General features: G+C 41.8%; 1 protein-coding gene across 3 annotated transcripts in view; it reads left to right on the plus strand.

Moving 5' to 3' along the window:
* Nucleotides 1-5,394: 5,394 nt before the first annotated feature.
* The window catches only part of LOC102303056 (plexin-A1), a 315,477-nt gene continuing 293,433 nt past the window's right edge, over nt 5,395-27,438 (plus strand). For 2 of the 3 annotated variants that reach the window (XM_042224566.1, XM_042224568.1), the window contains exon 1: nt 5,395-5,614. The gene's annotated coding sequence lies outside the window, so the exon portion shown is untranslated. The other variant, XM_042224567.1, reaches the window with a different exon arrangement.

A 27,438-nucleotide genomic window follows, 5' to 3' on the forward strand; every position in this document is an offset into this window, starting at 1 on the left:
TTTTAATTATGATTTGGCATCAGTCTGCGTTTATGGGATAAAATGGACGTTGTTGATCAAGGCTCTGTTGGAAGGAGGTAGAGATGGAGGGAGATTCGAGCAAACGAGGGAAGGAGAGAGATTCCGGAGCTGGTCAAAAACACGCCATCCTCAGCTACTTGCTGACAAGCCACGCGAGCCGGGACCCCACGCTGAAAGCGGGGCCGCCTTGCTTCCCGCAGAATTTTCCCTAAAAAAATAAAAAATTTAAAAACCAAAACATCTTTACAGAAATGTCAGTTTTGCTTATTTTTCTATTGTCAGTTGATGCAATGATTCAACTGCTGGCAGCAGATGAAAGGCCTTTCATTTGCTGTGTGAAGCACTGCACGTCTGATCTCTGGGCTTTCTGTTTCTAGTCTGTTGGAAATAAATTAGAGATAAACAAATAGTGAGCTACTATGTAGTCAGCAGCATTAAGCTGGAATCAAAGTTATATATGGCAAAATCCCCACATCTTAACCAGAGGAAGGAATTTATGGTAGCAAACAAATGATAAGGACGTCTGCAAAATGTGAGGAATAAATAAATCCCCCCAAAACAACACCAACTATATTTTAGTCAACATTTTAACTTGAGCAGTGGGACACTAAAGGTGGCTTCCTGGCAGGGCTCATTCCTTTTATATAATTGTATATTAACAGTAAAAGTGTGGGTCTGTGTGAAATAAGTCCCTCCTAATTTCTTGACATGAAACAGAAGAGTCGACTTGTAGAGATGCCTTTGATGTTGGTGTTTTTCTTTTGGAGATTGGTTATGTCATGTACTGAACGTGTGGCAGGCAGCATGTGAACCCAAATGCCGAATTAGGAAGACAGAAAGAATTAGGAAGCAGTAGGGTCAGGAGACCAGGAATCCACATAATCTTGAAAATGGCCCAAAAATCTTCAGGGAAACTCAAAACAAGGTGTCACACAATTGCAAGGGCCAACGTGACAAAAGACAAGGGGAGACTTGGATCAAGATAACAATGGGAGAAGTGATAAGTACAATATTAAAGACACGCAAGGGATAGACAGGAAGTCAAGGAGTTGAATATAAACCAAACTGTGACCGTGAACAGAACTAGATGTAAATATAAGACCAGAGAATATCTATATAAAGAAACCCACCAGGAAATGTCATTATTGGAAAAGTACCAAGAACAAAACCCTAAATAAATCTAAAGTACACTAATGCTCAGCCATACCAACAGGGTTTGTTTTTTGATAGTGGAGCGGAACAAAGTAGAAATAAAGTACAACATTGGTTGGTAATGAGAATACTTGCTGGTAGAGTCCACATTGTTATTGCTCCTTCTCAGGTTTGCTGCCCAGCGTGACATCTGTGTTAGTCCCACCCGTGGCAGTTATTGGCCAATTAACAGTCTGGCACTCATTGGACAGTTTTTCAACCGAGAAACTGCTGTTTCGCCCAACACTGCCAGGCAAATCAAGCATCGTGATGACATGGCAAAACCCAGGCATTTGTCAAAATTGGGGGTAAAATGCACACGTTGTAATGCTGGATCACGCAAGAGCCCAAGATGAAAGAAAAAAAGCTCAAACAAACAAAACCAGCAGGTATAAGAACAGATTGATCCGTACACCAAACAGCTCCCATTAGGAATCCATTAGCTGGGTAGGTTCTTCTTTCTGACAGACAGAGAGCTGCATTTAAATACCTACAATCCATATAAACAAAAACACACTGTGAATTGCCATCAGTCATATTTAAAATACATATTCAGTGAATACGTCCCAGTCACATAACAGGGAACTCTTTTAAAAGATATTTATATATGTACACTTTTCAAAGATGTAGTGTTACTTGTGTCACTCTCTAAAGCAACAGAGAAATAAACATTTCTAGTATGTAGTATATGCATCCCAGCCAACGCAGCATGAGCCCTACTGGAGTGCAAAAAATTGGAGTTGCATGGTTTTCATAAAATGTATTAAAAAGAAGGCACAGCGTTCTTTTTGCATAGGTTGTATATGACGTATTACTAGGAAACATTCAATTACATGCTTATTGTGCATGTTTTGAGTGATGGCACATCTTTTTGTTGTGGGTGTTTAAGATTGTCATTCTATATTTGTCCGAGGAAGAGCTTTGTGTGCTGAGTGTTACACAGCAGATAAAATCCTTAAATTGGAGCTGTTCAGTGTTGTAATGAACCCAAGGAGAATTATTCTCCAACTGTGCAGTTCCCCGAAAAAGTTCAGCTTTTTTTAACTCATTGTTTTAATGTTTACAGTAGTGTGTAAATGTCGTGAAACACCCATCATTTCTTTATATTTTTGCTAGGAAAATATAACACATAGATCCAGGATTATTGAACGTTGTATAAGCCCACGTGAAAATACATTATCTAGGGCAAAAACTGAGTTTGTGCAATTTTAATGAGCTTTAAAATCAATTTTTGGCATGAACGTCTTTATTCTTCAACACAGCCTGAACTCTCTTCTACAGCATTCTTGTGATATCTTTAGGTAGTCTTCAGGAATGGATCTCTGGGCTTCTTAAAGGACATTCAAAGTTCTTCTTTGGATGGTGGCTACCTTTACATTAATAATGTTGAGGTTTGGGCTTTGGGGAGGCCAATGCATGACTGACAGGGTTCCAATCTGTCTTTCTATCCAAGTATGTTTTCACTGCACCAACAGTGTGTTTAGGATGATTGAAATGATGAAAAATGAAGCTGTTTTCAGTCAGACTCTTTCCAGATGGTTTTGAATGGTGGAACAAACTTTGCATTCATATTTTCATTCATTTTGACAAAATCCCCAACAATGGTTGAAATCTGACACTCACCTTTGGTTGTAGACACATTTACTTTTGTACGGCTCTCCTGACCTCTTCAATACATACTCATGACAATTTGGGGGCAAAAAATAACATAAAATAGAAAGTTCAAATTTTCATTCATCACTCTAGAAGACCTCTTACCACTGATTTCTTACTTTCACTGATTTCGTAATTTAAGATTTTCTCCATTTTCCTCAATCTTGAGAATGGTTTTCTATCAGCCAACCTTCCACTAAGACCGTTTCTCATGAGGCTTTGTCAAACAGTAGATGGATCAATTAAAGAACCAGGTGCATATCTCAGGTCCTGTGTCAGGTCTTTTTTCCCCATTCCTTAACAACATGAGTTTCAGATACTTTGTACTCCACTTGTCCAGTTTCCTCAGTGATCTTTGCTAAGCTTTTTGTTGTATGTTGACACAAGACTGGTTCATCCTTTGAGCTGAGTGCAGTTTTTATGCTTGAATGGTTCATATGTCAGTGGCTTAACAAAAAAAAAAACATTCCTGTGAAAATGGTTATGTATGTCAAAAAACAAAGAAACATTCTGAGTGACCTTCAGAAAGCCTTGAGAACTAATGATCAAGACCTCTTAAAAATAAAGAAAATGCAAAAGAGCTTTGCTCTGCACTATCTGTACAACTACATCTTTTCTGCTTGGGTTTCATCTCAGCACTCTTGTTAATGCAGGCTATAACGGTGTTAAAGTTGTATTTGTCATTGGATTACATAATTCTTTGAAAGGTAAATGCATATTTATATGAAAGATGCAGTGGTAACTCACTGTACTCCTAAGGCTATAATTTGTTTACCAGCATCTTTACCTGCTGTGAATCTACCTTTTTCATATTCATAAGAAGGTTGGAGGTGACGCATGAAATCATTTTGAATGTTAATGACCTGTCACTCTTATTCAGTAGTATAAAGCATATAAATACAAAAAAAGAAAAGAAAAAACCCACAGTGTGCCCTCTGGTTCATGCTGTTGATTGTGTTGTTTTGTCACACAGTGAGGTACTAAACTATGACAAATAAATTTTAAAAATGTAACCTTCACCTCAAGGCTTTAAAACTGATTTTACATTTAGAAACAGTCGATCGATATGAGCAGGAAAAAATGATGTGGCTAACAGCTTGACAAGATGTGAATGACTCAGGTATTCTTAGGATGAGCCATGAACTCTGTATCACACTAGTATCACATCAAGCTGCGTAAGACCGTAAGAGTTAGCAGAAAGGATGTACGCACATAGGCATGGACATATGCGGTAACTGGAGCAGAAGAGTATCATCTGTGTAACCACATCCTTGTCCTCGGAGTGGAGAGAGGGAACCCGATATCCATCGTCCTGTAAAACTCCCCAGTCATCACTAATATGGGCAGGAATATCCCATTTAATATGCACAAGGGGACCGCAAAGGTCAGAGCAGGGGGGCCCGGGGTGAAGAAATGCTGCAAAAAATTCTTGCAGATAAAACAAAAATGATGTTTGGAGCACAGAGCGGCTATGCTTTCTCCTTTATGGTGCAAATTAACTTCCTGACTCCAAATCTCTCAGGGCTGCAACGCAAGTCATGAGAAGACAACCCAAAGACTTTGATTTGTGACTGTCAGTTAGAAAAGAAATACATGTCTTTCCATGCAAATGGTCACCTGGCAACAACTGTCATCATTTGAGAGAGCTTAATCGGTGGTGGTGGAGGGGTGGGGATAATGATGGTGTCCCATATGTATCATTTGCGAAAGCCTGATGATCATCGTCTGAGATATTACAAACAACGACGCGCATAATTAAAGCTGTGTCTGTGGAGACTCACCTTCAGGTAGCCAATTAGTTTTATATTGTTTGTTTTGTATTACTATTTAATTTGAGTATTAAAGTATTCAGGCAATTTGTGATTTGAAAAGGAGAAAAAATATTATTATATTATATTTATATTGCTGTTTGAAGATCTGCTTTAAATCAGCCACAGCAGCCAGGGGTCTTTGAAGTAACATACAAGGCCGACACTGCCGATAGAGATGATTTGTCAAGTTTCAGGGGAGCTGACCTTCAGCATTGAACGGCATCGATTAGACAGAAGCAAGTGTGCACGCGCGCACACGCACGAGCGCCCAGCACGCCGAGCTTCCGATATGCATTCATGAGCGCTCGACTACAGCGCATGCACTCATGAATACATACCAAATCTCCCACACAAGGGTGCACACGCATGTATACATCACATGGGGGAGTGAGATATAAAAACAGAGCAGTGCTGCTCTGCATGAGGCCAAGATGAGCAGAGCAATCAATCAAAGTGTGCGTGAGGGTCCCTCAAAATATATATATATATTTTTTAAAAAGTATATCCTTTATTACTGCTGTTCAGCCAGTGCAAAATGAGATTAAGAACACAAGGGTCCAATGCTGCCACCTACACACACCATGGAGTAGTGCGCCTGGACACCCGCTGTAACGCATTTGCGCCGCCAGGTGACGCACTCCTGTCACTGACTCTCTCCCTCCCTCTCTCTCGGTCTCTCTCTCTCCTCTTTGGGATGCCGGAGTCTGACTGCAGCTCTCCTCTCATTCATGTTGAGCGCTGCTCTCGTGTGCGCACGGAACTGCAGAGCTGAGCTTTTGGAACCGTTGCTGCAGCTGCTGCTGCTGTTGCTGTGTGACCAGTCCCGGCGGGAATGGAAACATCTTCTGCTGCAACATCCTAAATCTATATTTACATTTTTTTTAAAAAGAAAGAAAAAGAAATGCCATGCAGCACGAATGCAGAGGACGGTTTGATCAGTAAGTACAGCCAAACTTTTCGTGGTTGATTGTCATCTCTCAACTCGTCTCGGAATCTTTTCTCCCTCTCTCTCTCTTTTTTGTCTTCTCCTACATCCGAAATGTTGGTGACATTCCTTCTCCCTCTCCGACCCTTCCTCTCCTTGTCGCCCTTCGTACCCCTCTTACCGATGCCTCTCTCCCGACTTACACTCTAACCAGAGCACACATGGACCACTCAGTGCTGCGGGGGGGATCGGGGTTTGTGTTTCTCTCATTTTTGCGCTTTGGAGGGGAAGCAGCCAAACGCACGCTGAGGTTGCACATGGACTATCTGAAGGTCTTTTCTTTTTCCTGCTTTTGGTGGAATTGCTCAAGTTGTTGAAGGTGAAAGATTGCATTACTTCACTGGCGAGGAGCTGCTGCGGATTTTTTTTTTCTTTCTTGGATGCAAAGTGGCAGCATGAATGAGGCAGTTATAGTGCAAAGATGCGCGGCGGTGTTTTATGTCCAGCATGTCACAGCTTTTAATGTTGCTGTGGTGCGTAGTGAGGACGGCAGGAGTCTGACAGGAACGCTGTCGCAATGCAATAGTGGTGCCGTTTAGAAGAGCGATCAGTCACCGAAACCTCTGCTGAGCACAACCGGCTCACCAGAAAATTATACCGGACTTTTTAAAGATATTTTTTTTTATTTTGTGGCCTCTTGTGATTTATCATGACGATTGTTTGCTGAAAACTTGTGATGTCGCTCAAGACACGAAATCAACTTGGAAACACGCGGAGAGTGCGCGTGCACGCTTGCATGCATGCAAGATCTCATATGTTTGGTTGTTGTGTATGCGCCTAGACGCAAAATGTAAATGTTTGACCTATGAATCCGAGAGCTCGTGGGTGTTGTTTGCTTCCACGGCTGTGTGTGTGTTTGTGAGATATGAGTGGATTTGCAGATTTTGTGTTCCTGTGTGTTTGTCCCATACCCTCCCACATATAAAAATATATATCCAGGCGGGCACACACGCACGCCCATAGCGTCATCATTTTTGGAGGCACGTCAAACGTGCTCTGACAGTTTTGTGTCACCTTATGAATTTTTGACTTGAAATGCGTAGGTGAGGCAGACAGGCTGATTTTGAGAGACTTACGGGCATCAAGCCACCAGTTTGCCTGCCAAGCACACAGAAAAAGGAGGGGGGGGGATATATCTCTTTAGGTTGTGTGTGTGTGTGTGTGTGTGTGTGTGTGTGTGTGTGTGTGTGTGTGTGTGTGTGTGTGTGTGAGAGAGAGAGAGAGAGAGAGAGATGTGAGCCTTCTCTGCATATTCCATCCTCATCTCCCTCCCTCTCTCTCTACTTATCTCTCTCAAGGGTAAACTTGTGAGCATGAGTGTGTGTTTGTGTGTGATGATGTGGGCGCTATGTGGAGAGATGCAAAGAGATGAAGGGAAATAGAAAGAGAGAGAGACCCCCTTTCTTAAGTGTGTGTCTGTGTGTCATGTTGCGCCTGTGCTGGGACCCGTCGATAAAGTAGGAAACCCTGAGCATCACTTCCACTCCGGGGCCGAGGCGTGACATCCAATGTGACTAAGTGACTGGGGAAAATATTAGTTCCTGGTTGCACCCAGAGAAACGCAGTGGGGTTTTTGTTGTTCTTGTGCTTTTTTTTTTTTTTCAAAGTTTTTTAGGCCAAAATGAGTCACAATCAGACTCCGGCGACAGCGGTGCTGGATGTGCTTTGAGGTGCTTGCAACCTAATTACCTAGTTTATTCTTGGAGGCTTTTATTATTAAATTGTTCATAGAGGGTATGATATTCTCTCCCCCTGCTCATTATGCATCCTGTTCTACCTACAATAGACGTTCTGTGGGTAAGCAGTGTTGTAGTCGCATCGAATTGGACTTCTAGGATTTCTCATGTGGCTTTTTAAAAACAACTCCATACTCTGTTGGATTTAAAAAAAAACTTGTCAAAAGTTAGGGCGACATTTAATTAACACTTTCTTTGTGGGTGTTGTGTCACACGTGCCTGTAAGCAGGTACTTTTCTGGCATTTTAACCTCTTTTATTTAACCCTAAAACTGTAATATACTAAAGCTTTGGACTCATTTTTGAAATTGCAGTATCCCTTTGAGGTTAATTAACTGAAATTAATCAAAGTAATTAAGTAATTACCGCATAGTACTTTTTAATAAGGGGTATTTCGATGAGCAGCCTCATTTTGGGTTGGTGGATGCGACTTAATTATGTAAGCCTCTGCTTTTTTTTGGCGCTTCCTTGACATTGAATCACTCTAAGCATCTTAGACGCCTGCCTGTAGTTCAGAGATGGTTTTGTTTGGGTGAAAGCAGCAGCCACCGCAGGGAATCTGTGTGTGTAGGAGGGTCAGGTAGTGGTGGTGTGGCGGAAGGGCTGCTGGAGCCCTGTCTTTACTCTCAACCCTCAGATCCCGGCTGAGATGAGAGCCGCAGACAATCGACAGTGCACCCTGCGGTCCGTACCTCGAGTGCTTTTAACAAATAAGGCCAGGAAGAGGAGAGGGGGGCGAGCAGAACTGCAATAAAGCAGACTGATAAAGCAGTCTGAACTCAGTCGGTGTGAGAAACACTCACAGGAAGGGTGGGCTATGGTAACGTGTCCGTATGATGCAATGAAAATGACATTTAGCCGACGGTTTGTTTTTTATTTTATTCCTGTCGCCTTTAGAGATCTCCATTTAAATACTGTATGTGCAGCTCCGGTGGGAGCCGAATTGCCGACCCAGCGGTGTTAGAGCTGCGCGCTCTCTCCTGTTGAGCTGCTGATGACTAGACTGCCAAGAAAAGTGATATTGTGTGTCAGAATACCAGTCTGAATGCAACAAACAACACATTTTTTTCCTTCCACTGCTTGAAAGGCAGTTTGTCTCCCTAGTTTAGCTTATGCATGTGGCTCGGATAACTCAGTGACAGACTAGAGCGCCAAATACGGTTTATCAGAGCAACATTCCCACCAGGTCACATACTTGATTACAACCAAAAGCAGTCAGCCGACGATGGGATTTTCCCTCCGCTTGCTGCCTATACTTAGCTGTCAGTCGTTCCAATAAGGAGATCTGTTTTTAAAATAATAACTTTACTGTTTTGTTATATGAGCCCAGATAACCAAGTGTAGGACACCTTCAGAGTGGTGGAGTTCAGTGGTTCCACTGAAAACCTCTCGATCAGATCAGAGCAGCGTGGCTGTGCGAAGGACGGGTCGTGGTTGCCCATCTGTCAGTCACTGTTTCAAAGAAAGAGGATTGAATGATCTAAGAATGAGAGGAACATTAGAAAAAGGAGCTTTCATCGTTTATGTTTAGCCACAGCTTTATGATTAGTGCTCATTAATATGAAGCATTTAGTAAGAATTTAAGAATGTATTTTTCCTTTTTTTAACGATCAGCCACTGACAAAGTGTTTACAGCACCCGATTTTAGGCTGAACATCAACAACAAAAAATCAGACCTGGGAAGGATGCAAGAAGAAACGATTGGAGCAAAAGAGAGAGAGATGGAGAGAAGCGATGGGGCTTTTAAGTTCCCCGCATCTTTTTGATGCAGCCTCTGGGCTGAAAGGCCATGGCAGATCAAACGGGGCAGGCAGATTGAAGTAGCTCCTCTTGTAAGGGGGAAGAGACGCTCCGACGCCGTGCAGATGCGACAGGTAACCGCGAGACGGAGGTGGGAGCCACTTTCGCGCGCTGCGTAATTGGAAGCGCTCGCTTCCCCAGTTGAAAATAAGACTTGCAAAGGAGCTTTTTGATTGTCGTTAGCATCGGCGTTTGGAATTTTCAAGCGAGACGAGCGGCAAGTGGGTGGGCGGGTGGACGGGAGGGGGGGAGGGGTATTTCCTATCCGGGTGAGCGCGAGGATAATTCTGCCGCTGTTTTGTCAGCAATTAAAAGAATTTCAGCATCCCAATTTCTTGTGCTGCTGCTTCTCCAGACCACGCAGCTTGTATTTGTTGTCCCAAATGGCCAATTTCTGCCTTATGTTCCGTGCTGTCTGAACAGTTGAGGCAGCAAAATAATCTCTCTCTCTCTCTGTCTCTCTCTCTCTCTCTCTCTCTCTCTCTCTCTCTCTCTCTGTGTGTGTGTGTGTGTCTTTGTGAGCGTGTGCACGACCCCTATCTCCATGTGCAGCCAAACAAAATCCCTGAACTTCCTGTTCTTATGCAGCATCAATCCAATCAGCATATCCCCATGTTTCCCATACTCAGAAAAGTGTGTCTGGGAAATACACACACACGCACACTTGAATATCCTCCCTTAACCCTCCTTTCTCTCCTTGTATATATTTAGTGCTGGGCCAAGGTCAAAGTTGGAGTGCTTCATTCTTGCTTTTTCCGTACATGGCTTTCAGATGCAGATCTGTCTTCTGTTATCTGTAATCCTGGTTAGACTTTCCCTGGGCTATGGGGACGTGTGGGAGGAAGGTACAGCAGGGAAATGATAAAAAGGAGCAGAGGAAAAAAGGATGACAGAAGGAAGGATAAGGCGGCTACAAATCTGTGACTTTTTGGGCATTGCACCTTGAATATTTAATTTTAACAGACATCAGTATGAGGACTTGATGCGCTATAAAAGGTTCCACTGTGATTAAAAAAAGAAGAGAGAGACTAGATGGAAGGGGTTTCCGAGTGATAGGTTTGTCTTATTCATCTGAAATCAACCCCCCCCCCCCCCCCCCCGCCAGCAATAGGTGAGCTTTAGTGATAAAGTACTCCTTTTCTTTGCCAGAGTGGGAGGAAACTGTACTATATGAAAGTCGAAACTCACAATCCACACAGCGTGACATAAAATAAATATCCAAAAAACAGATACAACACCTTTCTCTACATGGAGCTCTTGCTCGGTGTTTATGAAGCAGTTTAAATTTTGCTCTTGAGCTTTATCGCGTCCTTTGGAGAGAGAAGAGAACGTAGGTGACATCAGAGAGAATCAGTAACAGCGGGCAGGGACCGATTTCGTTTTTTAAGTTGCTATAGTGGCACCATGAAAGTGTTTGTTGAAAAAGGAGAGAAAAAAAAGCTCACAAGGATGGGCTTTAGGGGGGCTCGCTGATGTGTGCAGAGGTGAGCGGATAGGTGAAAACGGTAATTTACAGTGTGCTCGGCTAGTGCTCGGTGAAGGGGTGTGGGGAGGGGGGAGTAAGCGGGTATAAGAGGCCGGAGAAATTAGAATGTTGTTGAGGTGAGGAGGTCGGATGCAAAGGTAACGGCGGGTGTTACACTTCTCTCTGTCTTGCTTTCAGACAATTTTCAGGTAAAGCACTTCACAGTTGCAGAGAGGAAATTGAAAACAATAAAGTGGGTTTCAAGCAGAGCACCGGGAAATGAGGAAGTAGCCACAAGGCCCCGAAGAATCTTTCAAATTAGGCAAGTTGTTTTTGTTCCTTCATATATCATGCTGTCTGAAGATGAACAAGTATGTCTGGCAGCTTTTCAACTCGGTATGTAATCTAATGGAGCAAACTCTCAAAACACACTGAATCATAGCTGATGGCACACTCTGTTCTGCCCCCCTTAAAAAAAAAAATAATAATACTATAAACACACACACACACACACACACACACACACACACACACACACACACACACACACACACACACACCACTCACACTGCTGTTTTTGGGATACTGGTCCCTATATATTACATATATTATCATTATATATTAATATATAATATATATATATTATATATATTTCAATATCGATACATGTATTGTTGCATATATATATATATATATATATATATATACATTAATGTATGTATAATATAGCCATATATATATACTATTAATATATATATATACTATATATAGTATATCAGGGAAAGAAGAAGAGTAATTGCAGAGGGGGGAACAACAGAGCATCAGCAGAGCAGAGTCTTAGAGAAAAAAAAACGCAGATGAGTTTTAAAGAAAGTGAGAAAAAAATTGAATAAGGAACCGGAGGGCAGTGAGGCAAAGACAGAGTGACTGCATTCCTGACAATGTGTCTCAAATTCTGAGACTCTAAGAAGAAGGAGGAGGAAGGGATGGATAGAAAGTCACTGAGGTTGAAATCATGCAGCCCTAATTCAGGTTTTCCTTGAAGTGATTAGGAATTCAAAGGCATCAGGAGAGAAGGGAAACGTCACAAAGAAAGAGCTGAGAGAAGACACAGCAACGAGGGGCCAATTCCAGTGTGGCCCCTTTACACTTTAACTGTGAAGGGTCTGCCACATTTAAGTGCTGTTCCAAGCTAAACAGCCTCTAGTGGCAGTGGGTTAGAAGGCCTTCAGGCTTATGGACCGCAATCTATCAAGTGCAACACCTTATTTTGTGTCTGATATGAAATTTCATTTGATTTCAAGATTCAAGGTTTAATCAATTTTTGTTCATGATCAGGAATTTTATTGCCCAAATAAAACTGAATGGTACAGTCCGTCTTTTTTGAGTTTATATATTAGAAGAAAGTTGTTGAGGGTTTCTCTGTAATATTGTAGGGTCTTCAAATATCATATATGTTGTCAGTTGGCGTTATATAACGTCAACTAAATTGAATTGAAGTAAAAAAGTATATTGAACTCATAAATATACACAGGCTAGTGTGTAATTTCACCTCCAAAACAAATGAATACATCCACTCAGGGCTTTAACACACAAACAGTTCCCCAAGCATGTTATTTATTATCCATATTGTTGCAATTACTTAATGTCAGCAGATTAGACATGAAGCCCTCTAAGCAACGAAGCTGGTTAGAAGCTAACATTATGCTAGCTAATTTTAGCTTTGAGTTAAAAAGTAATACTTTCCCTGTGACGAACAGTTTGATAAAATTCTCACATTTTGTGAGAGCTTATTTGCTAAGTGTCTGAGTTCAACGACGTTAGAGCCACTCCACATTTCAAAGAAAGTTTCATTAACGCTAGCTAACAGAGTCTAACAGCAGCGCTTACCAACAGAACAGTTCAGGATACAATAACTCACTCAAGTATCACTGTTAGAAGTGAGTTTCACTGACTGATCAACTCATATTGGACTCCTTTCACAAAGTTTTACGGCTTCTTCCAGAGTAAATAAACATGTACATGGAAATGATATTAGGCTTCCATCTGTATCTAAGCTTTTAAGATTCAAGTGTGACACCATACGGAGTTACACTCTTCCAGGATTGGGAGCATGCAGCCCAAAGGTTGGAACAGGCCCAGAGTGACATGGGTGACTCATTTGATAAATCACGTTTTTCCGTCTCTGGCGATTTGGATCACAAGACTTATTGTCGTAAGTCAGTATCCGTCTGCTGATCACTTTCTTGTGATGGCCTCATGCTTCTTTACTCGAGTGCAGCTTCAGAAGATTTTAAGTTAGAACACAACATTTAGAAATTTCTCTACTTAACCAACAAACAGACTACAGGGAGTGCAGAATTATTAGGCAAATGAGTATTTTGTCCACATCATCCTCTTCATGCATGTTGTCTTACTCCAAGCTGTATAGGATCAAAAGCCTACTACCAATTAAGCATATTAGGTGATGTGCATCTCTGTAATGAGAAGGGGTGTGGTCTAATGACATCAACACCCTTTATCAGGTGTGCATAATTATTAGGCAATGTCCTTTCCTTTGGCAAAATGGGTCAAAAGAAGGACTTGACAGGCTCAGAAAAGTCAAAAATAGTGAGATATCTTGCAGAGGGATGCAGCAGTCTCAAAATTGCAAAGCTTCTGAAGCGTGATCATCGAACAATCAAGCGTTTCATTCAAAATAGTCAACAGGGTCGCAAGAAGCGTGTGGAAAAACCAAGGCGCAAAATAACTGCCCATGAACTGAGAAAAGTCAAGCGTGCAGCTGCCAAGATGCCACTTGCCACCAGTTTGGCCATATTTCAGAGCTGCAACATCACTGGAGTGCCCAAAAGCACAAGGTGTGCAATACTCAGAGACATGGCCAAGGTAAGAAAGGCTGAAAGACGACCACCACTGAACAAGACACACAAGCTGAAACGTCAAGACTGGGCCAAGAAATATCTCAAGACTGATTTTTCTAAGGTTTTATGGACTGATGAAATGAGAGTGAGTCTTGATGGGCCAGATGGATGGGCCCGTGGCTGGATTGGTAAAGGGCAGAGAGCTCCAGTCCGACTCAGACGCCAGCAAGGTGGAGGTGGAGTACTGGTTTGGGCTGGTATCATCAAAGATGAGCTTGTGGGGCCTTTTCGGGTTGAGGATGGAGTCAAGCTCAACTCCCAGTCCTACTGCCAGTTTCTGGAAGACACCTTCTTCAAGCAGTGGTACAGGAAGAAGTCTGCATCCTTCAAGAAAAACATGATTTTCATGCAGGACAATGCTCCATCACACGCGTCCAAGTACTCCACAGCGTGGCTGGCAAGAAAGGGTATAAAAGAAGAAAAACTAATGACATGGCCTCCTTGTTCACCTGATCTGAACCCCATTGAGAACCTGTGGTCCATCATCAAATGTGAGATTTACAAGGAGGGAAAACAGTACACCTCTCTGAACAGTGTCTGGGAGGCTGTGGTTGCTGCTGCACGCAATGTTGATGGTGAACAGATCAAAACACTGACAGAATCCATGGATGGCAGGCTTTTGAGTGTCCTTGCAAAGAAAGGTGGCTATATTGGTCGCTGATTTGTTTTTGTTTTGTTTTTGAATGTCAGAAATGTATATTTGTGAATGTGGAGATGTTATATTGGTTTCACTGGTAAAAATAAATAATTGAAATGGGTATATATTTGTTTTTTGTTAAGTTGCCTAATAATTATGCACAGTAATAGTCACCTGCACACACAGATATCCCCCTAAAATAGCTAAAACTAAAAACAAACTAAAAACTACTTCCAAAAACATTCAGCTTTGATATTAATGAGTTTTTTGGGTTCATTGAGAACATGGTTGTTGTTCAATAATAAAATTATTCCTCAAAAATACAACTTGCCTAATAATTTTGCTCTCCCCGTATAATGGGTGTGGAATATGTTCAGCAACAACACTCAAAAGCCTCGTTCGGACAAGATCACTTCCTGCAAGAATGCGAGCTAATCAGGGAGTGATGGTACGTTTGTCCGAGCCTACAGCTGGATGTAGTGCTACATGGGATTTGATGAGGAGGTGAAGCTGTGAATGTACAGAGGTGCTTAGAAGTCAGTAATATTTCATCTGAGTTGGTCTTTTTGTGGCATTTGATTTGGACGAGCCTCAAACAACCTGTCAAGCATGAAGAAATAATGACGTTCACATAAAAAAGTGGGGTAGTGGCATGAGTCTTAATTAGTTTTTCCCACACAACTACACTGTATTTGAAGACGGAAGAGCAAACAAAAATAATTCCATATATAGACCTAATTTGTGACTAAATCTGATGGAGGGATAATCGCCCGGCCTCTCCAGTAACTTCCTCATTCCATGAGCAGACTTCAACTCCACCATGCTGGAGTTGGATTTGGTTTAGGTTGCATCAGTTGTCCCTTTTCTGCTCTGTAGCCTGTCTTTGTGAGCTCACTCTACTGGCAGCAGGCGCTCTACCTGCTGCAGGTTGTAGTTGGAGTGCCTTTACAGCTCTCAGTGAATAACCAAGCAGAAGAGGGACAAACATCGCCAGCTGCTGTTTAAGATGGAGGGATTGGGGTCTGTCAGATTGTAGATCGAGGAACTCCTATAGGGAAACACTTGACGGTAAGGACTGGATGTAGCTGAGCTTTCAAAATAAGAGGGAGGATATTGCCCAGCGGTAACTCATTTGTGTTGCTGTGTCAGACAGTTGAAAAAATACAACAAAATACGCTTGGAAGACTGTCAACATACCTGGGCAGCCTGTCCAAGTAGTCTATGTGTGAAAAACACGGTTATTGTGACTACTCGCTGATGCAGCTACAGTTTGAGGAATATTTTCAGACAGCCACTTTTTCCTGGCAATTTATGGCATTGATTTTGCCAGATGATTTGAAGTGTTAAGTTGTATTTGTATCCTAAACGGTTCCAAAAACAGTGTACGGTAACATCATTTTTATCACAAGTCACAAAGAAAGAAAAGAATAAATAAAGACTGAAAAAGAGTGTTTGAGTGTTTATCACGCAGCCAACAAAACCAATTTAGCAGCTGGAGGAGAACATAAGGTAAACAGACATAGTCATCGAGAGGGATCCTGGCAGCTCCCCCTTGGCTTTGCTGTGAGGAAATGACAGGAATGACAGCAGAAATGCTGAGTCAGCGAGTGCAATGACACTCCCCGAATCATCACACACATGGCTGTTTGTGCACGCTCAGACACACACATCTCATTTTGTTGAGTGCTCGGTCAAACACAAACCTGAATGTGTGAGGGAGGGGTGGCTGTAATGTCGCGTGAGTGTGTGTGTGTGTGTGTGTCTGTGTGTGTGTGTGAGTGTGTGTGTGTGTGTGTGATGAGAAACAGGATCAGAGAACCATTTGCAATGCGCGCCGTCATCTGTCTCTCATCTTGAGAAAAGTGTAACTTCCAGGTTCAGCATTTTTCCTCAAGGCCATCCCAGCAAACGTCCTTCTTTCTTTTATGTATCATCTATAGGCTCATATATATCTTGTTGTTTGACTGCTTTTGAATTTGAAATGTTTAATTGACTCTGAGCCCAAGTGGTGCAATGAAATTCAATTGATCTCAGGTTTACTACTGGGCCCGTCAGCTCGAGTGGGCATTTATCTGGGCTGAACTCAGAGAGGAAGGAGAAGTACATTAAACACGCCAAAATGTAACCACCTTGGCTTTTGTTGTGATAGATTAACTTCTTCCTTGGTTTGAGAAGTGAACTTTCCCCTCTCGGTTTAAGCCTCTTTGGGTTCTGCCAATCCAGCTCGGCTTTCTTTCTTCCACTTGCCTTAAAAGCAATCCTGGCAGCTAGAAATCACCCGGAATTCTGTCGCAAAGACGGATATGGTTTATAAGACACAGAAACAGTGCAGTATTGATAGTAAATGCCTCCTCTCAACCACAAACAAAAAAATAGGAGGTGATACTGCGTGGGTCAAAAAACATCTTGAAATCCATTTAAGGCACCTTGAATTTTCCTGTTTGAAACTGGCGTCTCCGCGGCCATTGAGTATGCTGCTTTTATAGGGTGGTGATGCATGGGAAACCATTTTAAGGTGGTGCAGACGGGCAATTTAGCTTTTAACAGATGCAGGGGGGTGCAAATGGACGGAAATTGGAGAGAAAGTGTTGAGTTCGGTGGAAGCAGCAGTGACACAACCACAGGAGAAGCTTTTGTCTAGCGAGATGAATTTACTCAATAACCTCCGCCTAATGGGGTTGTCTGTTATTTTCTGTTTTTGTGCCTATCTCTATTCCTCTCTCCTTTCTCCACAGCTGAAGTATTGTGCGCTCTTATTTCGTGTGTTATTCTCACCCCCTCTGTCTCTTTATCCTCTGTCTGCGTGGCGCTGTCTTTCTTTTCATTCAGGAGGCTCACATTGCCTTCTAAAAGCCCAGAGAATTCTTAAGTATTAGCTATTATTTCAAGCCTTTTCATGTTTCTCATCACACAGCCGCAGGTGCTTTTGTCCACTTTTCCGTTTATGCAGATCAGAGTTGCTCTTACCGCCAGCTACAATCTAATTTTACTGTGTGAAGGTATATTGGTATCAAAAAGCCCAAACTCATTGTTCATCACATCAGAGAGCCAAGTGTTTTGAAATCAAGGCGCTATATTGTGTTATAGGCTCATTTTGGGGTTGCTGGTAGATAGAAATCTAAAGTCACATCAGACTCGTACACATCTTGTTTGGATTTCACTTAAAAAAAATTTCTTTTTGCAAATCCTACAGCCTTGTCTCTACATGCTTGTCAAACTTTCTGAGACTTGCTTTCATGTAGTCTTGGCCTTTGGTCTTGTGTGAGTAGCCTTGACTTTTGTAGCCACACCAGCATCACAGCTCTGGAGATGGTTATGCCAGCCTGCCTGTCTATTACTTATCCACACTGGACAAAAAAACAGAAATGAATGGACCAAATGGCATTCATTCTTGCTGCATAAATTTTCATAAAAACTTGAGTGATCTCTAAGTTTTCCTCTAGCAACACTGTGAGGTTGTCACTTGCGGTTTTGCTATAAAATTTGGAGCAGACATTCAGATTCCCCTTAAAGATGACCAGTTGGTCCAAAACTGATTACATACAAGCGTCTGACACTCTAAAGCAGTTGACATTGATTTGATGCCTTCTAAACATTAACATGTATGCAGTCTCGCTATTCTTTAAGTTCTCGAGTAACATCTGCACTGTTCTGCAGTGTTATTTGCAGAACAGTGCAGATGTTCTGCAATTAAGACATACTAACAAATCACAACAATAGTTGCCTTGAGGCACTTTATATTGTGAGGTAAAGACTCTACAATAATACTGAGATGACACTCTATGGGCAAGCAATTGGCAACAGTGGGGAGGAAAAACTCCCTTTTAATAGGAAGAAACCTCCAGCAAAGTCAGGCTCAGGGAAGGACAGCCATTGGCTGCGAATGGTTGATTAATGATTAAATGCCGAGTGGTGTTAAACACATAGAGAGTGAAAAGACTTCTGCAGTGTTATGTACAAGTGCAGGTAATGTCTCATTTTTTCATTGTACTTTTTTATTGTTTCACAAGAAAGCGTCCTCGTTTTAGGCAGTTGGATTCATGTGCAAACACATGGCAAGATTTCATACCTCTGGTTATTTATGCAATGTTGAGTGAGTTCTGACTCATGGCTTCATGACTTGGTGTATCGCCCATTTGGACTTTGGACACCCAGTCTATTTTCTGACAAAATCTCTTGATGATCTTTGTGCCCTAATCCTATAGGATGTGTAGCATAAAACATGGATCTCAAAAATCCTAAATCTTAACAAATAAACAGTTTTAATAGACCTCTAAATGTCTTTTTCACTTCCATATAACTAAAAGCAGTGGACAGTGATATGTTGTTATCAGCTGTTCCACCAAATTTAATGGTTGGATTGCTTAAAAGGTAAAACAAAAGGTACAGAAATTGGCAAATGAACCCATCCTGATCTTGGTTGCTGTTGCTCAAAAAGCATAAAAGACATCATGTAGCTAACTTTAATGCAGCATTGTTCACTTAAATATATCACACATCCTACTGGCAAATCTGGGATGTGCTGTTCAGCCTGTTTTGTTCTGGGATTCTTGGGGTCTCACTGCTCTTCTTTCTGCCTCAAACTTTCCATTTATGCTCATAATACTGCAAGAAGGTGTCCTCATCTTCCTGACTTATGCTTCCCACATATGCATACGGAGAGGCAGGTAGGTCCCCAAAGAGAGCCATTCTGCCAAATATATATTACTGCTAATGGAAATAGCAGTCTTTTTTTAATATAGTGGTCTTGAATTAAATACTGCCAGCATAAGTCATCTCAGGGCACTTCATATGGTACGGCTGAGACCACAGAGTGTTATAGAGAGAGAAACCCACCAGTTTCCTTTGAGCAAGCACTTGGGGTGGGGTTTAGTGATTTGTAATCTTAACCTCCTTTTTTGTTCTTTGCTTTGGCCGCCCATTACATTCCAGATGAACTGTCACACTTTTTAAATTGAATTCGTTAAATTTGAGATACCCCGAAGACACTGCTCAAAGCGTGTTTGCGCCACCCTTCTTATGACGGCAGTTCTTCTTCCCTTCAGCCTCCTCATCTGTTTTTTTTAATATAGATGCCGTGTAAGATGTTTTATTCCTCCCTCCTCTCTCTGACTAGTACTGTTGGTTTTAGAGATCTCAGCAGACTGAATAGAGGAGGCTTTGCTGCAGGCGGCTCCTTCTCCCTAATGAGAGAAATGGAGCCGTTCGCTGCAAACGTGCACATCTGTGTTCGGCGCGCACGTGTGTGTTCGTACCAGCGCCTGCCTGTGTGTAAGCAGTCGGAGCAGCTGAGTGTTTATGTATGTGGTTTTGTGAAATTGCTCGTGTGAAATATTATGTGTGTGTTTGAGTCAGCGTGTTTCTGTGTGTAGCTGTGGGGTTTGTTTTTGAGTGTTTTGTGTGCACGTGTGCGTGTGTGTTTCATGCCTCACGTCTCCACACACTGTTTCAAATTCTTTCCTCTTGTGAAACTGAGGAAACTGAACAGTTTATGTGGCTGTTGAACACAACATTTCATTTTCCCACTGTGTGCTGATGTAGTTGACTGGCTTCCCTGTGTGCTCCTGGAGGAATTCAGCTCCATGTTTCTTCCTCTCACTTTGTGTATAACGGCAACTGTGTGTGTCTTGTGTGTACAGTTTATGATTAGCAGAGTTCTTGGATTTCTGTCTTTTTCTTTTAAACCAATCATAAATATTTAGGTAATGAGCCTCAAAATGTCATTCAGTGATTGTTGTAATTAACTCAAGAATCATTTATACTAATTGTTAAAAACTATGAAAAATGCCCTTTACTGCCTTAGGTGAGTCTTTGCTTTTTGATTCACTGATGCCAAGTACCGGTAGTCTGTTTTTATCATAAAAGAAAATCCTTAAAATTTACCTTCACATTATGTTATTGGAGATAGCTACCAAGCTAACAATGAGAAGGCAAATCAAGGAAAAAGCTGAATCCTCAACTGCTACAATGAGACTCCCAAAAGGTTGATTCTGTTCATCTGGACGTAGCGTTTTGTGGGAGAAACGTTTCGTCACTCATCCAAGTGACTTCTTCAGTCTCAGCTGACTGCAGGTTTCCCCAACCTTATAAACAGTACATTTGCACTGTGACTGAAACCAGCTCACTGAATAAACAATCGACTGTGAGGTCATTTCCTTGATCATTAACATACAAATCGATTGAGCATGCATCAAGACTGCTATAATGAGACGATCCGGTCATTGTCCTCTAGAGAGGAATTCTGCTGGAGTGGTCCACTTGTATTGGTATTTACCAAGTTGATTTCTGTGATCACCTTTATCCTATGATAAAATATTTCTGTCATGATGGGAGCGGTGCCTTGGGTTTGAGGAATGGTGTTCCGTTAATCCAGTAGAGCTCCAGCGTCTTGGAAAATCAATTCCACTGAACACTGGAGCTGTTCTGGTGGGACATCATACTGACTCCTCACCTTATTAAGACACTTAAGGGCTCGTTACATCTGCATTTGTTGCCTTTGAGAACAGTAGCACACTCCAAAATTGTCGTTGTGGCCAGGCTGAAGATACAACTGTTTTTTTCTACCATTCGATCCTTTCGTCTTCAACCCCCCGAATCCCAGCTGGTCACGACAAATGGCTGCCCCTCCCTGAGCCTGTTTCTGTCAGAGGTTTCTTTGTCCTGTTTAAATGGTTTTTCCTTCCTACAGTCGCCAATTGCATGCTGCTGAGAAAATATTTGTTTTTGATTGAAATTCCGGACTTTTACAATCTCCTGCAACAGTGCAAACACTTAGCTGCCCCTGACTGGAAGAACCCCCTCTTGTTGCCGGTCTGCTCTTGGATGTTAAAGTGAAACCAGCATATTTGCAGCTTGTCTGAAGACTTTCAAAACGTATTTCTGAAAACATTTGAAGTGAGAAATAAGTCAAGAAGCTTTAAATTGGTTTTTATTTTGGATCAGTGTTCTTATAATTTTTTTTAGAAGTTTCCAGTTGCCTCATGTCAAGGCTGATGCCCCTGATTCACATAGGGAAAGCCTAGACTTAAACTGTATGCAAATTAGAAGGAGGCAACACGATGCCTGGGCTCTTGAAACCCAACACACCGAAGAGAAAACAAAGGTGAACTGCAATTTGAGGCTTAAGTAAATGTGATGGAAATACTAATTACAATAAAACAGAAGCACATAAGAACTAAACTGGTTAAAAAATAATTTTAAGTCACTGCAGTTTTCTGTTGAACAGCTTTAAATGTAGAACCAAAAGTATCTGGAAAACCTAAAAAGAAAAGAAGCATTTATGTGCAGTATAGCTGAAATCAATCACACCTGTTCACGTCACTGCACGTCAGCACCCGGTGCTGTATGACTGCAGTATATCACCATGCTCTTCATGTCACTGTCACCGTGTGTGATGAGTGTGTTCCACACGTGCCTCATGTTTTGCCACAGCAGTTGAGAGGATTACTCTCGAGGCTACACAGAGAGAAAATACAACACAAAAAAAAGCATGAAAGAGTGTGAATTGACCATAAAGTGCTGCCGCTCTGAAGGGATTAGAAGGGGTTAAACTGCAGGGTGTGATAAAGACTAGCAGACAAACTGCTGCTGTGCACACGTGTGCGTGTGTTTGTGAGAGAGATGTACAAATACCATGACCTACTGGAACCACATTGTCATTCTTGAAGAAGTGGATTTTTGTGCGTTTATGCTACTGGATATGTGTGTGTTTTTCAAGGAGTGTGTGTATGTAAGCGTGACACCCCAGAGACACCCCAATTACCACACCGAAAAAATATATAGAGAAGAAGCAAGATGTGTTTGTGTTCATGAGGGAGCGCTCGCGAGACAGGGAGAGTGAGGAATTGTTGCAAGTGTGCCGTTTAAGAATGACTTAGTGGCTGTTAGGAGTGTAGCATGCAGCAGGAAGACTGTGCAAAGCCTCAGTTCATCATGACAAATGCAAACACTAGCACCGTGGCAGTCAAGTTTTGTTTGTTACCTTGGAAAGCTGAAAAAATAAAACACCCTCTTATCGTAAATTACAGGCTTGGATTCGTACATGTCCTATTGATGGATTTTTTTTATCAGCTTAAAATAGGTTGCCTTTTTAAACATCATTATACCACTGGCAAATTAGCTGTGGTGGCTTATTACGTTGTTCCTAAAAACAACAGAAACAGATGGTTTCCTCAGTCTCATGCTGTTGACGCGTTCCTTAATTAAAACCACGTTCCCCACACATCTTGTTGTTTTGTTGTATGGAAAAGGGTATATTTTTCCTTTGAGGGCATTCCTCAGTGCTCATTAACAACCACCAGAGCCCTCTGAATAATGCTTTCTTTATATTACAGGTTCACGCTAAGTCCAACAAATTTGATTATTTTAACTCTGAGAAGTAATGCCCCCTGACCTCTCTCGCTCTTGCTATGTTGGCACAGATGCTACTAAATACTACAATACCCATGAGCCTCACTGTTTATCACTTTTAAGAAGTCAGTCGAAAAGGATTTGGGGTGATCATTATGAACAAAGCGCTGCAGCATGGCTCCAGAATTCATCAAAAATTATTGATGACTTTAGTACGGTGGCCCTGAGAGGTCAAACACACTGCAACACTGCAATCTGCAGGTGGGCCACCATACTTTAGGCTAATATTAGCCTTCACGCATGAGTCGACTTGCCTCCTTGATATGGCGTTAGCTTGGGCCATTCTCTCTGATTGACCCCAGTGTGTGACTCAGGTTGTCTTGTGTTGGAGTGTCTGTTTCCTTGTGCGTTTTCGGGTTTCCCTTGAAGTGTTTCATGTCAGTTGATTTCCTGTTGTAGAGTTTTGTGTCTTGGATTTCTGCATCAGCCTGATTAAAGGTTTGTTTTCTGTTAGCTCAGTCTGCCTTTGGAGTTTGGGTCATCTGAAATTCATGATGCTGCTTGTGTTTCAAACTGTGCATGCCCCTGGAATGAGCAAAGTCTTTCACTCGAATTAACTTTGGACACAAGCAACAGACCTAAATATACAATTATAAGCTACTGTGTAAGTTGTTTAAATACAGAAAAATCCTTCAAATCCTCCAAACGCTAAATTGCACTGCTTATGTGCAACTTTCTTCTGTCTGTGTATTGGACTCCACATTATGTAGCAAATAAAACCCTGCTCGATTTGCACGTAAAATGCTCAACCTTTGTAACAAAGATCCCAATGCAGTGGTCTTAGGAATAAAAGGAGTACACAATATAGAGTATTACATGGTCTCTCCCCCCCCCCCCATATTGCCGACACGCTCCTGCAGACATGACATATTCGAGCTGGCTTAAGATCAGACGAGCTCCGCAGTTATTACAAATTCCTAACAGTCCCCAGGCAATACTAGTCCTGTGTGGCTACAGGGTTCTGGGAGGTCTCCGACCATTTGCACCACTAAATACAATTTGTGTAATTTTGCACCTCTACACAAACTTTCAGCTTTAATTAAGTTGGTTTACAAAAACTGTTTACATTAATATCATTAGTGATTACTATTCCATTAAGCGTGTAGGAATTGAAGTCTTTTTTTCTCTTCTTTTTTATACACTTCCTTTATTTTCACAGGCTCAAAATTAATTGGAAAGTTGACCATTTTGGAGTTGTATGGGTTGTTCTGTCACTATTGCAAGACATTGAGCATTATTCTCTGTATATTGTTCACATATTTTTGGTGCTTGATTCGAGGGGGATTTCACCACTAACAGCTTGCACAACTGTGCGGCAATCATACTTTCAAACATCTCATTCTTGCTTTCTTTTCGCTCTGCTTTCCCATCTTGCCCGTGTTTGGCGGCCCCTGTTTGGCTTCTGGAAATGATTATGTACCAGACAGACCAATCAGATAAGGCCCCTACAGTGACTGCATGAGGTCATGGTTTAGGGTGAGATGTCACATTCCTCCCCTCTCTGATTAGATCCACTCTTCACACTGTTACACTGTAAACTGTCACAGCTGCGGGACTGCATTTGCACCGAAATCAAGCCCTTGCCTTACTACATCGTAATTGTTTCAAGAGGATACTTGGGTGATGTCATACTTGCAGACAACTCACTTCACAGGCAACTTTTGCATGATGTGCACTGTCACTGTTGCACACAGGGAGACATTAATACACAGAACAACGAGAGACTGTGAATTGGAATTTGTTTTATGTGCAGCTGTTGTACTGAAATCCATTTTCCATTGCCAAAGTCAACCAAACCAAGTTGTGCCAGGCTAAGCTTGAACATGGCTAATGGAGCCATGGATTTTTATGTGTTTGTCCTGGTTCAGTGTTTCTGGCACTACATGCTTGGAGTCTCTGCACATTTTTTCCACATTTTGTAGGCTGGAAAAAGAGGCTACAGGGCCAGAGCAAGGGCTTTATACTACTGCACACACACATTTCTGTTCAAGCCCTGTGACCTGGGTTGACCTCTTCTCGTTGACACTTGCCCATCTGCACATGTGCCAGCTTCAGTCAGTTTTCAATACACAGTTTCAGTTACATCTCATTCAAAAATCAGCACAAAATCATTGGAGCAGCCTGATTGTTGACATTTGTGTGTTGATTAGGGCTTTACATTTATTGTTGCTGATGTTTTGTTTGTGCGAAATGTGTGCCTGCTGGCGAAAGACGATGTCAGCTACAATGATACGGTGAAGGGGGATTACTACTCAAATGCAGCGAGTATATCAACTCAAACATCTGGTTCCCTCTGAGTGTGAGTGAGCTGTAGACCTGAGTGTTACCCCACTCCAGAGGTCCTTCAGGGAAATGAATGGGGCTAATGCACAGAGAGGGGCTGACACAGCCAGATTAACAGATTTTTATCACCACAAATGGAACTTGTTTCGCTATCTGTAGAGCCTTCCTTTTTCACATAGTCACACAGGCATAATTAGTATGCTTCACATGAACGGCCCTTGTTTTCCCCCCTCTTTTCACAGTCTCTTGCTGTGTAAGGAGAGAGCTTTTTGGGCAGATGCTTCTGGTTTTAGTGTAGTGCATCTTTTTCAGCAAAACAAAAGTCACGGATACCTGGCTAAATTAACCAATGAAACACAACCAGGAGACTCATTATGTACAAAAAGTTTGTTAACTTTTCTGAAAATGTTTTAGTCATTCTTTAAAATGAGATTCCTATCCAAACATTTCATAATACTGATTATTCCAGAAATCTCGGTATGTCCATCCATCTGTTCTTTGCCTATCTTGAGAACTGTTCAAACTTGGTGGGCTTAGTTTGGGGGACATGAGTAAGTGGATACAATGCCCCGTTTGATGCAGTTTAGAAAAGCAGCTCACATATTATTCAATTACATTTTATTTGTGTAGCCCCAAATTGCTTTATATTGTAAGGTAAAGACCCTGATACAGGGGTGTCCAACTCCAGGCCTCAAGGGCCGGTGTCCTGCAGGTTTTAGATGTGTCCTTGATCCAGCACAGCTGATTTAAATGGCTGAATGACCTCCTCAACATGACTTGAAGTTCTCCAGAGGCCTGGTAATGAACTAATCATTTGATTCAGTTGTGTTGACCCAGGGCAATATCTAAAACCTACAGGACCACTGGCCCTTGAAGCCTGGAGTTGGACACCCCTGCCCTAATATAATGGAGAGAAAACCCCAATAATCACATGACATGAGCAAGCATTTAGCGGCAGTGGGAAGGAAAAACTCCTTTAACAGAAAGAAACCTCCAGCAGAAACAAGCTCAGGGAGGGGCGGGGCCATCTGCTGTGACCAGTTGGAGGTGAGGCGAGGGAGACAGGACAAAAGACACACTGAGAGCCAGAGATTAATAGTAACTATGACTAAATGCAGAGTGGTGTATAAGCACACAGTGAGTGAAAAGAGGTGAGTTTACTTTACTAAGGGAGGGTTCATGGTCAACTGATCCAGTCCTAATTATATACTTTATCGAAAAGGAAAGGTTTAAGCCTGATTGTAAAAGTAGAGAGAGTGTCTGTCTCTGGGAGCTGGTTCTGCAGTAGTGATGCCTGAAAGCCAAACACCGCAAGTAATCCAGCAGTCTGAGAGCAAAGTGCTCTGTTGGGATGATATGGCATTATGAGGTCTTTGGGATAAGATGGGTGCTAATTATTCAAGACCTTTTATCTGAAAAGAAGGATTTCAAATTTCAATTTTTTTGTCCATTACTGATGTGTTTCCCTGTAGATTGACTGCTGCCTGCTCCACTCTGTGTGTAGTGCAGGGGCATGCATATACACACAAAGGTATGCTTGTTTGGCTGTCTCTGCAACCACATTGATTGACATCAGTGTGTCTCTTAAACCCTCAGTGCAACGTGCACATTTGCTCTAAAATGCTTGCAAAGATTGTCGGATAAGTGTACAGAATCGTTTTTATGATTTTATCTCATTTAATTTACCTTTTTGTCTTCGCTTTCCCATTAAAAATGTTTGCATGAGCAGTTCTTCAGAAAGCAGTAAGCCACAATCTGGCCCCTCAGCATGCCATGTTTTGGACTGTCTATACAAACTAATAGTAATTTTAATAATAATCAGGATTGCATTTTTTAATGAATGAGTTCTGAACTAATGCTGCACAATGTTTTACTTATTTATGTGCTCACATTTTGCATAGGCATATTTCTGCTTCCTGTTACATCTACATTTCCTTCTCTTCTTTCTTTTATTTTCATGCATTTTTATGACAGGACTGTTTTTGGGTTGAAGCTGAGCCATTCATCTAGCATTAAAAAAATGTGCAAGTGAATGTGTTAAAAACGTCTTACTGCTTTGTGATGGAAATGTTCAAAAAAGCGTATGGGGCCAGGCAAAAACAAATAAACAAATTGAGCCTGTGAGACGATAGCTGGTCATTGCCAAGTTACAGCAACTGAAAAAAAAATGTTTCATGAATTGACTGAAAATGTTCCAAAGCCCTTGAAATTTGGGATGTGAGGCTTTTTGACGGAAGTTATCACTTCTCTAACACTGGCACCGGTAACGGATATATGTTCTCAAAACTGGAATATGGCCTCTCACTCTGTGCCAAGAAATCCTGGCAAATAAAACCAATGCTTGTTTCCAGATTGGTGGTTTCAGTAGCACAAACATATGGCAAAGGCAAAGTTGTCCTAAAGAAGAAACGGTCCAACTGAATCATTCAGCTGACTGTAAGTTATACCTAATTTGGAAGCTAAAGTGTTACAGGCAGACATCTAGTTTAAAAATGTTATTATAGTCAAAGTATCTTTGGCCAAAATG

The sequence above is a fragment of the Haplochromis burtoni genome, unplaced genomic scaffold (genome assembly GCF_018398535.1).
Source record: "Haplochromis burtoni strain Fernald_Lab_line unplaced genomic scaffold, NCSU_Asbu1 Contig_141, whole genome shotgun sequence".
Classification (NCBI taxonomy): Eukaryota; Metazoa; Chordata; class Actinopteri; order Cichliformes; family Cichlidae; genus Haplochromis; species Haplochromis burtoni.